A 15,454-nucleotide genomic window follows, 5' to 3' on the forward strand; every position below is an offset into this window, starting at 1 on the left:
GGCGGCGGTGGCGGTTTCGGTCCAAAATGGGCGTCGACTTCTGCCTGCACTATGGCATTGGTTTGCTCCTCGGTCCTGTCGTAAGCCCTCACAGGAAGAGGAGTAGTGAGGTTTGGACCATATTTATATCGCTTGCCTCCGCCTGTACTTGCTGTACTATGACCTCGACTCGTACCGCTACGCACCATAGCTGCGGGGTGTCTCTTCTACGACTGCTGAGGCGGCGGAGACGGCTGACGGGGCTGAGTTGGACGAGGAGGAATGGCCTGAAGCTGTGCCGGACTTGCAGTGGCCTGAGGTTGTGCCGGACTTGGAGGAGGAGTGGACGTCTGACGCTGTGTCGGACTTGGAGGAGGAGTGGCCTGACACTTTGCCGGACTTGGAGGAGGAGGAGTGGCCTCACGCGTTGGTGGACTTGGAGGAGCGGGAGTCTGCTGACTCGGTGGCGGACTTCGACGAGGAGTCGGGTGACGCGCTGTCGGTGGCCTTCGAAAGATGATGCAATCCTTTCTCCATAGGATGACACGATGTATGGCCTCTCCCAATGTGTGCTCGTCGTCACCTCCAGGAATGTCAAGCTGTAGATCCGAATATGGGTCCACCACCTCATCAACCAAGACACGAGCATAGCCCGCTGGAATCGGGTTGCAATGGAAGGTTGCCTCGGGGGAATTTGAAAGAGCAACGGCGTCCGCCATCTTCATGGATATGTTCTTCATTTTGAAGTGTAGCTCGCAGTTAGTGTTCTCCATGATGTCATCCACGGGGTATCTATCCAGCACTACTGCGTCGCCCGGGGTGGAACCCACGCTGCTTCTCGGCATGGATGGGGCGGTGGTATCCAATGCTGGATCATCCGCTAGCTGTTGCAGATGCTGAGACCCCCTTTGCTGGTTAAGTGAGTCGATCTGCTCCTGCTGCCGCTGGAATTTAGTTGCCAATTCCGCTTGACTTGCTTCTAGGCCTTGAAGGCGTTCATAGTCCCGCTTCCTCTGCTCCTCCTCCATCTTCCTCTTCTTCTCCTCCGCAATCTTCTTTCTCGCACGGGTTCTGTAGTCGGCGTTCCAGTCCGAAAACCCCTCATACCACGGAAGAGCGCCCTTGCCTCGTGTTCTTCCCGGGTGTTCAGGATTTCCCAAGGCACGCGTAAGCTCGTCGTTCTCTCTGTTGGGCTGGAACACCCCCGATCGAGCCTCTTCTATTGCAACAAGTAGCGCATCGTCGGCTCCGTTCAGACATGCCTTCGTCGAAACATTGCCTGTCTTCGGGTCCAACTCCCCCCCATGCGCATAGAACCAAGTCCTGCACCTGGGGGGCCAGCTCTTAGTAACCGGAGTGACACCTGCATCCTCCATCTCTTTCTCAGACTTATCCCACTTAGGCATTGCCACCGCGTAGCCACCTGGCCCCAGCTTATGGAACTTATCCTTTTTTTCGGCATTCTTCTTGTTTATTCTCGACCGTTCCTTAGCTAATTCTGAATCCTTGAATTTCACGAAATCGTCCCAATGAGCACTTTGATTCTCTAGTATCCCCTTGAATACTGGAGTCTTCCTTCCTCCCTTGACGTACTTCTCCCACGTCATTCTCTTGTGGTTCTTGAATGCAACCGCCATCTTCCTAAAAGCAGCGTCCTTGACTTTCCGCACATCTGCTTCTGTGAAATTATCTGGTAGGGTGAAATGTTCCATGAGAGTATCCCAAAGCAGATTTTTTTGATTCTCGTCGACAAAAGTAACATCTGGACGTGGATTTGCTGGCCTTCGCCATTCTTGAAGGGAGATCGGGAGTTGGTCCTTCACAAGAACTCCGCACTGACGAATGAACTTGTCCGCAATCTTCTTAGGCGCTAATGGTTCGCCATTAGGTTTGAATGCCTCGATATTGTACTTTACGACCTCCTTCAACTTTTTGTTCGGGCCTCGTTTCGTCCTTTTTCCTGAAGATTTGCTCGATCCGGATGGCTGAAAGAAGAAAGATCGATTCGTTAATATATCTTCAACTCATTTAAAACATGCGATGATCACCAGATTCCTGCTTATATAAATATATATACCTCGCCGGTGTTTGTTGTTTCAGGATCAACATGTTCTTCGTCGTAGTTCATGACTTCATCTTCTCGGTCGTCGCGATCGAATATCATATCACCCTCTCTGGTGCTGTTTAGAAATTCGGAGCCGTCAAAATCTTCTTTGTTCTGATTATCATCTGGCCCGCGTATGATATGGAACATGGTCTGTTCTCTCTCTCTGTCGGTATTGTCCGCCATAGCTTTTATTTAACTATGCCAAAAAATATAAAACAATTTAGTATAATCTCGAATAATAGATATAATCTCGAATACATCGTCTCGAATAATAGATATAATCTCGAATACATCATCTAGAATAATAGATTTAATCTCAAATACGTCGTCTCGAGTAATAGATATAATCTCGAATACATCGTCTCAAATAATATATATAATCTCGAATAAATCATCTCGAATAATAGATATAATATTGAATACATCACTAGCTAGCTAGCTAGCAAGCTAATAAAGATCGAATACTACAGAGTAATCTAGGCCACTCGCGGTTCCTGAGGTGCGGGCGGTGGACACCCAAAGAGAAGGAACCATCACTGGATCATAGCTCGGGTGATCTCCCCAAAGAACCTGCCAGGTATTGGAGAACCTGACGTCCATAGCAGCCATGTAGCGATGGACGTGCTCGTCCTCCTCCCTGACACGGCGACGTACCACCTCCGGCGGGGCCGGCTCCCTCCGCACCGAAAGTGGCCCACGCGAATGCCACCAAAGGAGATGAGGGTCGACGACGGGACCCGGGGCCGGGTTCCTCACCAAGCGTCGCGCCCCTGAAGGTAGCACCTCCCAGTGCCAGCCTGGCGGAGCCCAGTCCCGGACATGGGTCCTCTGAAGCAGGACGTCGTCGCGGACGTGTCGACGGCGAGGATGCGGGCCGGGCATCGTCGACAACAAAATACTATATGCCGCAAAAGTAAAGTAACATTTTTTAAATGATGGATTGTGATGATTTCATATATGCAAATTCTAAATTTTATAACTAAAAATATAAGAAACTAAAAAAACATCGATCATTGTCTAACAATTTGAAATTAATCTAATTCATCTAGCTAGCTAAAACTAACATTTCCAAAATTTCTAACATTTCTATATAACTAACATTTCTATAACATTTGACATTATATATATTATAACTAACATTTCTACATACTATTTGACATTAATCTAATCTAATTAATTAATTCATCTAAAACTTTGTATGAAAAACAGAAAAACAGAAAAAACTAAAAGCTAAAAACAGAAAAATTGTGTGTGTGTACGCGTCTAGTGTGTGTGTAGTGTGTGTGTGTGTGTGTGCATGTAGTGTGTGTGTGCGCGCGCGCATGTGTGTGCGCTACGGTCGGCGCCGGCGCCGGTGTGCGCTAAGATCGATTGGAGGGAGGAGAGGGGCCGGGGGAGGGGCTCACAGCGCGCGCGGGCAAGGTCGAGGCAACGGCGATGGCGAGGCGAGGTCGATCCAAAGGCAACGGCGACGGCGAAGCGAGGGGATCGGCGACCGGGACGGCGACGGGGGTGCCGCGGAGTCGACGGGGACGAAGCGACGAGGACGGGGGCGTCGCGGAGTCGACGGGGTCGGCGCGACGGGGGCGGCGACGGCGCGGGACAGGGCGGCGGCAGAGAGAAGTGGGAGATGAGAAACTGAAAATTTTCAAAGTGTTTCTTATATAGGGGACACCTTTAGTACCGGTTGGAGCCACCAACCGGTACTAAAGGTCTGTTTTGGCCAGGCCAAGCGGCGGGAAGCACCCCCCTTTAGTACCGGTTCCTGGCTCCAACCGGTACTAAAGGCCCCCCCTTTAGTACTGGTTAGTGCCACGACCCGGTACTAAAGGGTGTGCGCTGCCAGGCGAGGGGCACAGAAGTTTAGTCCCTCCTCGCTAGCCGAAGGGCGCTCACACCTGCTTATAAGCCCCGCCGTCGTTGCTGTCTCGAGCTCCTCTCTAAAGCAGGCCTTCTGGGCCTACCTCTGCTACTCTGCCCTGTGGGGCCTATTGGGCTTGCGGGCCTGCATCCTGGCCCAACAACAGGTTGGGTTTCTAGTCGTATGCAGGCCGTTGTGGCCCGGTAGGTGGGCTTTTTTCATTTAATTTTTTCTTTTCTACTTTATTTATTTTGTTTTATTTAGTTTTAGTTGTTTTTTGCTGTATTTAGAGTTTCTTTGTGAATATTTTTGATAGTTTTTAGAAACTTTCAGTTAGTGCCGGTAGTTTTTAAATTTGAATAGTTTAAATTTTGAATTATTTGAAATTTGTGTGAATCACTAGTTTGTGAATAACTTAACTTCAAAAATACATTTTTCTAGTGATTCTTTTTTCTTATGTTTAATATTAGTGTGTTTTATCATTATATTCAATTTGGTAATGCTTAAGTTATTTAAAAATGAAATGCCTTTGTAACGGATGAGTTTTCGTCCGAAACCCTTATACTTCGAAACAGATTGTCCATTTTGTACACGAAGTGCATCCAGTTTTTGCGGTAACCCTCTCTACTTTTTTGCACATGCTATGTGGGTGAAATTATGATACCATGCCAACTTTCATCCTTTTCTGAGTTCATTTGAAATGCTTTTCAATTTCAGGGTCATTTAGCTGAAAAAATCAATAAATGCATGAAAGAATTTGCTTGCACATAAAATTTCTTCGCGTTTCGAATGCCAAAACACATAACTAGCTACCCTAACTATTACAGAGATTCCCTCCTGGGTGTGAAACACAGAAGAAAGTGATGATAGTTAAGCCGATCACATCCCAGATCTTTGGGTGTGAAACTTTTTCTTCGCGTGTGTCCCTTTGCGTCGTAGCCATGGAAAATCTTCATCATTTAACGGGATGCTCGGGTCAATATTCACTATGAATGGAGCAATTTCATCAAACTTTTCATAATCTTCTGACTTGTCTGTCTTGTCATCCACTCCCACGATGTTTCTCTTCCCAGAAAGAACTATGTGCCGCTTTGACTCATCGTACGATGCATTCGCTTCCTTATCTTTTCTTTTTCTTGGCTTGGTAGACATGTCCTTCACATAGAAAACCTGTGCCACAGCATTGGCTAGGACGAATGGTTCGTCTGCATACGCAAGATTGTTGAGATCCACTGTTGTCATTCCGTACTGCGGGTCTTCCGTTACCCCGCCTCGTGTCATATTGACCCATTTGCACCGAAACAAAGGGACCTTCAAACCACGTCGATAGTCAAGTTCCCATATGTCCTGTATATAACCATAATATGTTTCCTTTCCCGTCTTGGTTTCTGCATCAAAGCGGACACCACTGTTTTGGTTGGTGCTCTTCTTATCTTGGGCGATCGTGTAAAATGTATTACCATTTATCTCGTACCCTTTGAAAGTCATTATATTCGAAGATGGTAACTGGGACAGCAAGTACAGGTCATCTTCAATAGAGATGTCATGCATGGTACGTGCTTGCAACCAGCTGGCGAAACTCCTGGTTTATTTACGTGTAATCCAGTCATCAGACCGCTCCGGGTGTTTGGAGCGTAGAAAATTCTTGTGTTCGTCCATATACTGAGCCACCAAGGCGGAATTCTGTAGAACTGTGTAGTGTGCTTCAGTGAGAGAATGTCCGTCCATACATATTATTTGTTCCCCTCATAGCATGCCTTTTCCATCCAGTCTGCCCTTATGCCGCGATTTAGGAACACCAATCGGCTTAAGGTCAGGAATAAAGTCAATACAAAACTCAATGACCTCCTCATTTTGACGGCCCTTGGAGATGCTTCCTTCTAGCCTAGCACGGTTATGAACATATTTCTTTAAGACTCCCATGGACCTCTCAAAGGGGAACATATTGTGTAGAAATATAGGACCCAAAACGTTAATCTCTTCGCATAGGTGAACTAGGACGTGCGTCATGATGTTGAAGAAGGATGGTGGGAACACCAACTCGAAACTGACAAGACATTGCACCAAATCATTCTCTAACCTTGGTATGATTTCTGGATCGATTACCTTCTGAGAGATTGCATTGAGAAATGCACATAGCTTCATAATGGCTAATCGAACATTTTCCGGTAGAAGCCCCCTCAATGCAACCGGAAGCGGTTGCGTCATAATCACGTGGTAGTCATGAGACTTTAGGTTCTGGAACTTTTTCTCTGCCATGTTTATTATTCCCTTTATATTCGACGAGAAGCCAGACGGTACCTTAATACTGAGCAGGCATTCAAAGAAGATTTCCTTCTCTTCTTTGGTAAGAGCGTAGCTTGCATGACCCTGATGTATGCCGTCTTTTCCGTGCATACGTTGCTGGTCCTCCCGTGCCTCAGGTGTATCTTTTGTCTTCCCATACACGCCCAAGAAGCCAAGCAGGGTCACACAAAGATTCTTCGTCACGTGCATCACGTCGATTGCGGAGCGGACCTCGAGGTCTTTCCAATAGGGCAGGTCCCAAAATATAGATTTCTTCTTCCACATGGGTGCGCGTCCGTCAGCGTCATTCGGAACAGGTTGTCCACCAGGACCCTTTCCAAAGACCACCTTCAAATCCTTGACCATATCATGTACATCAGCACCAGTACGGTGGCGAGGCTTCGTCCGGTGATCTGCCTCACCTTTGAAATGCTTGCCTTTCTTTCTTACAGGATGCCTGCTCGGAAGAAATCGATGATGTCCCAGGTACACATTCTTATTAGCCAAATATATAATGTCAGTACCGTCCAAACAGTGCTTGCATGCGCGGTATCCCTTGTTGTCTCTCCTGAAAGGTTACTGAGAGCAGGCCAATCATTGATGGTCACGAACAGCAACGCCTTTAGGTCAAATTCTTCCCCCATGTGCTCATCCCACGCACGTACACCTGTTCCATTCGACAGTTGTAAGAGTTCTTCAACTAATGGCCTTAGGTACACATCAATGTCGTTGCCGGGTTGCTTAGGGCCTTGGATGAGCACTGGCATCATAATGAACTTCCGCTTCATGCACAACCAAGGAGGAAGGTTATACAAACATAGAGTCACAGGCCAGGTGCTATGGTTGCTGCTCTGCTCCCCAAAAGGATTAATGCCATCTGCGCTTAGACCAAACCATACGCTCCTTGCGTCATCTGCAAACTCCTTCCCGTACTTTCTTTCGATTTTTCTCCACTGCGACCCGTCAGCGGGTACTCTCAACTTTCCGTCTTTCTTACAGTCTTCTCTGTGCAATCGCATCGCCTTGACATGCTCTTTGTTTTGGAACAAACGTTTCAACCGTGGTATTATAGGAGCATACCACATCACCTTGGCAGGAATCTTCTTCCTGGGGCGCCGGCCCTCGACATCACCAGGGTCATCGCGGCAGATCTTATAGCGCAATGCACCACATACCGGGCAAGCGTTCAAATCCTCGTACTCACCGCGGTACAGGATGCAATCATTAGGGCATGCATGTATCTTCTGCACCTCTAACCCTAGAGGGCAGACAACCTTCTTTGCTTTGTACGTACTCTCGGGCAATTCGTTGTCCTTTGGAAGCATATCCTTTATCATTACCAGCAACTTTCCAAATCCCTTGTCAGATACACCATTCTCTGCCTTCCATTGCAGCAATTCCAGTGTGGTGCCCAGCTTTTTCTTGTCACCTACGCAATTCGGGTACAACAATTTTTTGTGATCCTCTAACATGCGTTGCAACTTCTTCTTCTCCAAATCACTTGCGCAGTTTCTTTTTGCATCGGCAATGGCCCGACCTAGATCATCAACGGGCTCATCTGATGCCTCTTCTTCAGCTTCTTCCCGCATTGCCGGCTCAGCTTCTTCCCGCATTACCGGCTCAGCTTCTTCCCCCATTGTTGTATCATCGTATTCAGGGAACCCATGGCCAGGATAGCTGTCGTCGTCCTCTTCTTCTTCATTGTCTTCCATCATAACCCCTCTTTCTCCGTGCTTGGTCCAAACATTATAATGGGGCATGAAACCGGTCTTAAACAGGTGGACGTGAATGGTTCTTGACGTAGAGTAATTGTGACCATTCTTACAGCGAGCACATGGACAAGGCATAAAACCATCCGCCCGCTTGTTTGCCTCAGCCGCAAGCAGAAAAGTACGCACGCCCTCAACGAACTGGGGAGAGCATCGGTCATCGTACATCCATTGCCGGCTCATCTTCATTACACAACACCGAATAGACCAAATTAATACAAGTTCATACAACACTTAAATGCAACAAACAAATAACTCTCTAGCTAAAGCATTTAAATGCAACAACAAATACGATTAAGATCGCAACTAAGGTAACAATGGATCCAACAGCATAATGATACCAAGCCTCACTATCGATGGCATATTTTCTAATCTTTCTAATCTTCAAGCGCATTTTCTCCATCTTGATCTTGTGATCATCGACGACATCGGCAACATGCAACTCCAATTCCATCTTCTCCCCCTCAATTCTTTTCAATTTTTCTTTCAAGTACTCGTTTTCTCTTTCAACTAAATTTAACCTCTCGGCAATAGGGTCGGTTGGAATTTCCGGTTCAGATACCTCCTAGAAAAAATTTCTATGTCAACTTGATGGGCATAATTTGTCATAAACACGAAATGCAACTAGTTTTAAAAGAGAATATACATACCACATCCGAATCATAACAAGGACTAGGACCGACGGGGACGGATATCAAAACCATGGCACTATATGTATAACAAACAACGTACGGGTAAGATAATTATACGAGTAACTATATATCCAAATCACACAAACATCAATTTTTATATAAAATTTCATGAACAAGAGGCTCACCACAAGGTGGTGCCGGCGACGGGACGGTGCGGGCGATCGACGGTGGCTACGATGGAGATTTAGAAGGCACTAAGTAAACCACACCTACATATGCAAACTAAGTGTTATTTTTGACCTCAAATTGCATATAAATCAAATACTAGCACATATATATATATATATATATATATATATATATATATATATCCTCCCAAATTACTAAACTCACAAATTAATCACTATATAAACCAATGCAAGAGCTAATCTAGCAATGAGAGATGAAAGGACAAAGTTGCTAACCTTTGTGATCATTTAAATGGATGAGGGCCTTCAAATCTTGACAAATTTTGGGCAAATTTTGTGATGAACTCGAGAGGAAGAAGGGAAGAACAGAGGAGAGGGCCGGAGAGGGGAAAGGGGGAAGAACAGAGTGCTGATGGACGAAGGGTTTATATAGGACGACCTTTAGTACCGGTTCGTGGCACGAACCGGTACTAAAGGTGCTGGAGGGGCCCCACTCTGACAACATCCTGCCACCACTCTCATTAGTACCGGTTCGTGGCACGAACCGATGCTAAAGGTTCGCCACAAACCGGTACTAATGAAAGCGGCCCGGCTATCCGTTGGAACCGGCACTAATGTATACATTAGTGCCGGCTCAAATACAAACCGGCACTAATGTGCTTCACGTTTGACCATTTTTCTACTAGTGACTGTAGAACACCACACTCCTCACTGCATCGATGAGTGGTGGGTGGTGTCTCTCCTCTACCGCCGTGGACCTGTGCTGGCTTGAGTCCATGTCCGCCGTTGGCCGCTGCTCGCATTCGTCCCACCCATCGCCCAAGCCGGTGTTAGGAGCAAACTCAATAGCCTTGCCCACCGTCATGGCTCCATTCCACGAGATCGAATCAAGCAACATAGAGTTCGGGGAGGAGTAGCATTTCCACCGTCAGCTCCTCACTGATGTATCAGCGTAGAGTGCGGGGAGGACACGGAACGTAAATACCTGGGGTTTAGCGCTGGTGGCGGGAACGACCGATATGGCCTCCTTGCGCCGCTCCTCGCTGCCCGCCCTGCTTTGGGGATCCTAGCACCCTGCCCTAGGGTTCCGCGGTGGCGGCGGCGGTGGCGGCGTTTCCCTCAAGAAAAAAAGCACGTCTCATGTCCGGCTTGTGCAGGAATCCATCACCAAGTAGGATCAGTAGTTCCGTCCCGAATCGGTTATGTTGCAAGTCCTAGCTATAGCTATATATACGTATTACCCTGCACTCCTATAAACAATACACCCAGAGGCCAATAGAAAGATCAGCGGGCACGAGGCATGCCCGTGTGTATCAATTGCTTGCGCGTATCCGTGTTGCTTCTAGTAGATCGATACTACATCAACCGTGGTTAGCCAGCTACGTCCAATCTATTCGAGTGTTTTTGTCTGCGTACGTGTTTTTCTGGTATATACTTCAGAATTCAGTCAGTCGGGGGCGGGATGTCTAAGCAAAGAAGGCAGGTGTGACGCCCCCGATTTAATCATACACTAATCATGCACGCAAACGTGTATGATCGAGATCAGGGACTCACGGGAAGATATCACAACACAACTCTATAAATAAAATAAGTCATACAAGCATCCTATTACAAGCCAGGGGCCTCGAGGGCTCGAATAAAAGAGCTCGATCATAGACGAGTCAGCAGAAGCAACAATATCTGAGTACAGACATAAGTTAAATAAGTTTGCCTTAAGAAGGCTAGCACAAACTGGGATACAGATCGAAAGAGGCACAAGCCTCCTGCCTGGGATCCTCCTAGACTACTCCTCGTCGTCGTCAGCGGGCTGCACGTAGTAGTAGGCACCTCCAGTGTAGTAGTAGCCGTCGTCAACGGTGGCGTCTGGCTCCTGGGCTCCAACATCTGGTTGCGACAACCAGGTAGAAGGGATAGGAGGAAAAGAAGGAGAAATCAACCGTGAGTACTCATCCAAAGTACTCGCAAGCAAGGAGCTACACTACATATGCATGGGTATATGTGTAAAGGCCATATCGGTGGACTGAACTGCAGAATGCCAGAATAAGAGGGGGATAGCTAATCATGTCGAAGACTACGCTTCTGGCAGCCTCCGTCTTGCAGCATGTAGAAGAGAGTAGACTGAAGTCCTGCAAGTAGCATCGTGTAGCATAATCCTACCCGGCGGTCCTCTCCTCGTCGCCCTGTTAGAGAGCGACCACCGGGTTGTATCTGGCACTTGAAAGGGTGTGTTTTATTAAGTATCCGGTTCTAGTTGTCATAAGGTCAAGGTACAACTCCAAGTCGTTCTGTTACCGAAGATCACGGCTATTCGAATAGATTAACTTCCCTGCAGGGGTGCACCACATAACCCAACACGCTCGATCCCATTTGGCCGGACACACTTTTCTGGGTCATGCCCGTCCTCGGAAGATCAAAACGTCGCAGCCCTACCTAGGCACCACAGAGAGGTCAGCACGCCGGTCTAAATCCTATGGCACAGGGGTCTGGGCCCATCGCCCTTTGCACACCTGCACGTTGCGAATGCGGCCGGAAGCAGAACTAGCCCCCTTAATACAAGAGCAGGCTTACGGTCCAATCCAGCGCGCGCCACTCAGTCGCTGACGTCACGGAGGCTTCGGCTAATACCACGACGTCGAGTGCCCATAACTGTCCCCGCGTAGATGGTTAGTGCGTATAGGCCAGTAGCCAGACTCAGATCAAATACCAAGATCTCGTTAAACGTGTTATTTTGAAATAACCGCGAACGCCGACCAGGGCCAAGCCCACCTCTCTCCTAGGTGGTCTCAACCTGCCCTGTCGCTTCACCACAAAGATCCACATAGAGGGCCGTTGGGACAAATGTCCTTTCAGCCCCCAATCCGTGAATCACTCGTGGGTGCTCCACAAGCCGACCCAACTTTAGTCACCACATGTATCATGTATAAAGTATATAGTATATACCCGTGATCACCTCCCGAGTGATCACGGCCCGATAGTATAGCAAGGCAGACGGACAAGAATGTAGGGCCACTGATGATAAACTAGCATCCTATACTAAGCATTAGGATTGCAGGTAAAGGTAACAACAGTAGTAGCAAGGACAGGCTATGCATCAGGATAGGATTAATGGAAAGCAGTAACATGCTACACTACTCTAATGCAAGCAGTATAGAGAAGAGTAGGCGATATCTGGTGATCAAAGGGGGGGCTTGCCTGGTTGTTCTGGTAAGAGAGAGGGGTCGTCAACACCGTAGTCGTACTGGGTAGCAGCGGCGTCGGTCTCGATGTCTAGCGAGAGAAGAGGGGGGAAGAAACAATAAATATAATGCAAACAAATGCATGACAATGCATGACATCACAAAGCGTGATGCTAGGTGTGCCCTAACGCGGTACGAGGTGGTACCGGTGAAGGGGAAAACATCCGGGAAAGTATTCCCGGTGTTTCGCGTTTTCGGGCGGATGAACCGGAGGGGAAAAGTTGCGTGTTCGATATGCTAGGGATGCGTGGCGGGCGAACGGGTTGAGTATCCGGGTTCGTCTCGTCGTTTTGAGCAACTTTCATGTACAAAGTTTTTTTCATCGGAGTTATGGTTAATTTTCTACGATTTTCCAATGTTTTAAGTATTTTCTGAAATTTATGGATTTATTATATTTAGTTTAATCCGAATTGACCAAGTCAATTTGACTAGTCAAAAGGGTATGTGCACATGTCATTGACTATTTATCTAAACAATTAAATAAATCTAATTTATTTAATGAGAGCCTACATGTCATCTACTACTAGACTAACTTAGCACTAGTTAAGACCTACTAGTAGTACTAATCTAAGTAGGGCCGGCCATTACTGGGCATAGCCCAGCCGGCCACACGCACGGCGCGCACACACCACGCTGCACAAGGCACACACAACACACGGACACACACGCACATCACACACACACACTCACGCACACACGCCACATAGTTAGGAGTTAATTCTGTTATCTGAACATAGCATTTTGCGATTTTTATATGATTTAATCCAGGCATCGAAGGGATTTGGTCCAATGGGATAAAATGGAGTTTGTCAAGTATACTACCTATTCATATTAATTTTTCCCAAGTTTGTAGTTGGTTAGCCACCGTTTAGGGACTGTCTAGAGTGTTAGTCATTGTAAAACTAGAAAAGCTAGCTAGTAACTACAAAATACAGTAAGCAGCGGCAGTAGTAGGATGCAGCAGCAGCAGCGACGGTGGTGGCGCTAGAGGCAAACAGCAGCAGCAGAAGTGAGCAGCAGCGGCACGCACGGCAAGCAGGGGCGAGCGGGGCGAGTGGCGGCATGCTCGGGCGGGGGCGGCCGCAGTGCAGCAGCATCACACGGGGGCAGCGCCGGCAGGCGTGGATGCGCGCAGCGAGCACGCGAGCACGGCCAAGGCACAGGCGAGCGCGAGAGAGCGGAGCAGCGGGCGGGCACGGGAGCGGGGCTCCGGACGCGGCAACGGCGGGCACGCGATGGGGGCGGCTCGGACACGATGAGCCCGAGCAAATGGCCACGGTTCGACCAAATGGAGGGGGTAGGTGGCATCTACACAGCTCCAGGAGCTCGGCAACGTCCTCTGTTGGGCTCGTGCGTTTCTACGGCGACGACGAGCTCGGCATACAGTGGGGAGGGAGTAGCGGCGACGGAGTCGTGCTAGAGAGAGAGGGGGGAAAGACACGGAGCTCACCAAGGGAGCTCAAGGAGGCTCTTCGAGGGGTTTAGGAGCTGCAGAGGCGACCAACGTTGGCGGCGGCGACCGGCGTCCTGAGGAAGAAGTCGAGCTCGGAGCGGCGTCGTGGGGGCGTCCGGGTCCTCGTGGATTGGCGTAGAGGAAGAAGGGGAGGACGGCGCAGGTCGGGGTCGGCTCGGGGGCGAGGTGAGGCAACGACGGCGAGGTCCGGCGACGGCGACGAAGGGCGCCGGCTCAGGTCCGTGGGCGTCTAGATCGGGGAGCGGAACGCGGGGGAGAGAGGAGGTTAGCTAGGGTTCCAGGCGCCGGGGAGGGAGTCGCCAGATATATAGGCGAGGCCGGCCGGGCGATGGCCGGCGCGTGGCCGGCGACGGGGCGATGGCCGCCACGCAACCCCCCGTTCCTGTAGTGGGAAGGGGATGAGGGAGTGGGCCGGCTTGCTGGGCCAAGGCCCAGCGGAGGGGGAGGTTTTATCTTTTTATAATTTCGTTTTGTTTATCTGGTTTTAATCTTTTCTTTTATTTACTTTATTTAATAGTTTATAGTTTTTAGAAAAAGTGAAACTCACCCCTCAATTAGATTTGTAAAGTCAACTGTTCTCACAAAAAGTTTGGGACAAAAATAAAGTACCTTGTATTCTCTATTAATTAAAAAGACATTTAAGTTATTGTTTCGGTCATTGTTTTATTTATTTCAGTGCCTCTAATTATTTTATAATAATGTGGATCCTCCACCATAATTACTTATGATTTATTTGACACAACATGAACAATTTAGTTTTAATATTTGAAAACTTTTGTTGTTTGCCTATTTTTGAATTTGAATTCCGAATCAGTTTTGAACTAACGCGAGGTTAACAACAGTAACTGTGGTGACGTGGCTTTGTGAAAGCATTGTGGTCCTATAGCTGATATATTGATCGTCTATAAGCTATATCTCCATTGCAATACTCAATAGTGCTGAACTAATACAATCTGAAGACTTGCAATGTAAAAAAGATCCATGACATGAGCAAATTATCGATGTCAAAGGTGTTGCATTTGATGTCAGAACAAGTTGGTATAACAGATCTAGTTATCAAGAACAATTGTACTGAAATTCATAAATCCCTCTCCCTCTGAAGTGCTTGCTTTTCTTCTGTAAATATAAGTGTGAATTAGCTACAATATGTGCAACTGTTGTTTTTCTTCGGTACGATATAGACGCAAATTAGCTACGATGCACAATATGAGCAACAATTGTTTTTTCTTCTTTATTTTGCTCATGCCACGCGAGCAACAATTTACCATTTGACAAGTTGCATTTCCAGGCTTGAAGTGGCGTTCATAACCCAGCACGATGGGAAGACTAAATGCCAAAGTCTGACATTATTGACATTTTCCTTGTTAGAAACGACACCGTGGGGTGTTTTTAATGAATCTGGACCATGAAATGGAGTCTCATCAGACATCATCACATCAACAGGTATGCCAGGATCACAATTGTCTGTACAATGTCAGTTGTTCACACATAAATGAAGCTATTATGTTTGGTTAGAAAAACATCACCTTCCGCTGCTGGTGTGTATCATAGCTGGGTGACAGCAGAGTGCGCCGTGGGCTTCTCTGCAGTGTGAAAATCTTCTGTCAGAAATAATTGATCATCAATATGATTATACTTGTGATTCATCATATGTATTATAAAGAACAGAGAAAATGGACAAACCAGGCGGTATGCCCACGGATGTTAGGGAATGCGCTTTCCATTTAGAATAGCATATGTAGTTTTCTTATGATCCCTTGCCTCCCATCTCCTTTTTAATATCGTGCATACCTCTCCCTCTCCTTTTGTCTCCTCACTTTTTTCGGATCTGCTTTTTGACCTATGAGAAATGAGATCTTGAGGATTTACAAGGTCTAAGTAGGTAAGACGTTGGTGATATATATATTTACCTGAATTGCCGC

The sequence above is a fragment of the Triticum dicoccoides genome, chromosome 2A, assembly GCF_002162155.2.
Source record: "Triticum dicoccoides isolate Atlit2015 ecotype Zavitan chromosome 2A, WEW_v2.0, whole genome shotgun sequence".
Taxonomy (NCBI): domain Eukaryota; kingdom Viridiplantae; phylum Streptophyta; class Magnoliopsida; order Poales; family Poaceae; genus Triticum; species Triticum dicoccoides.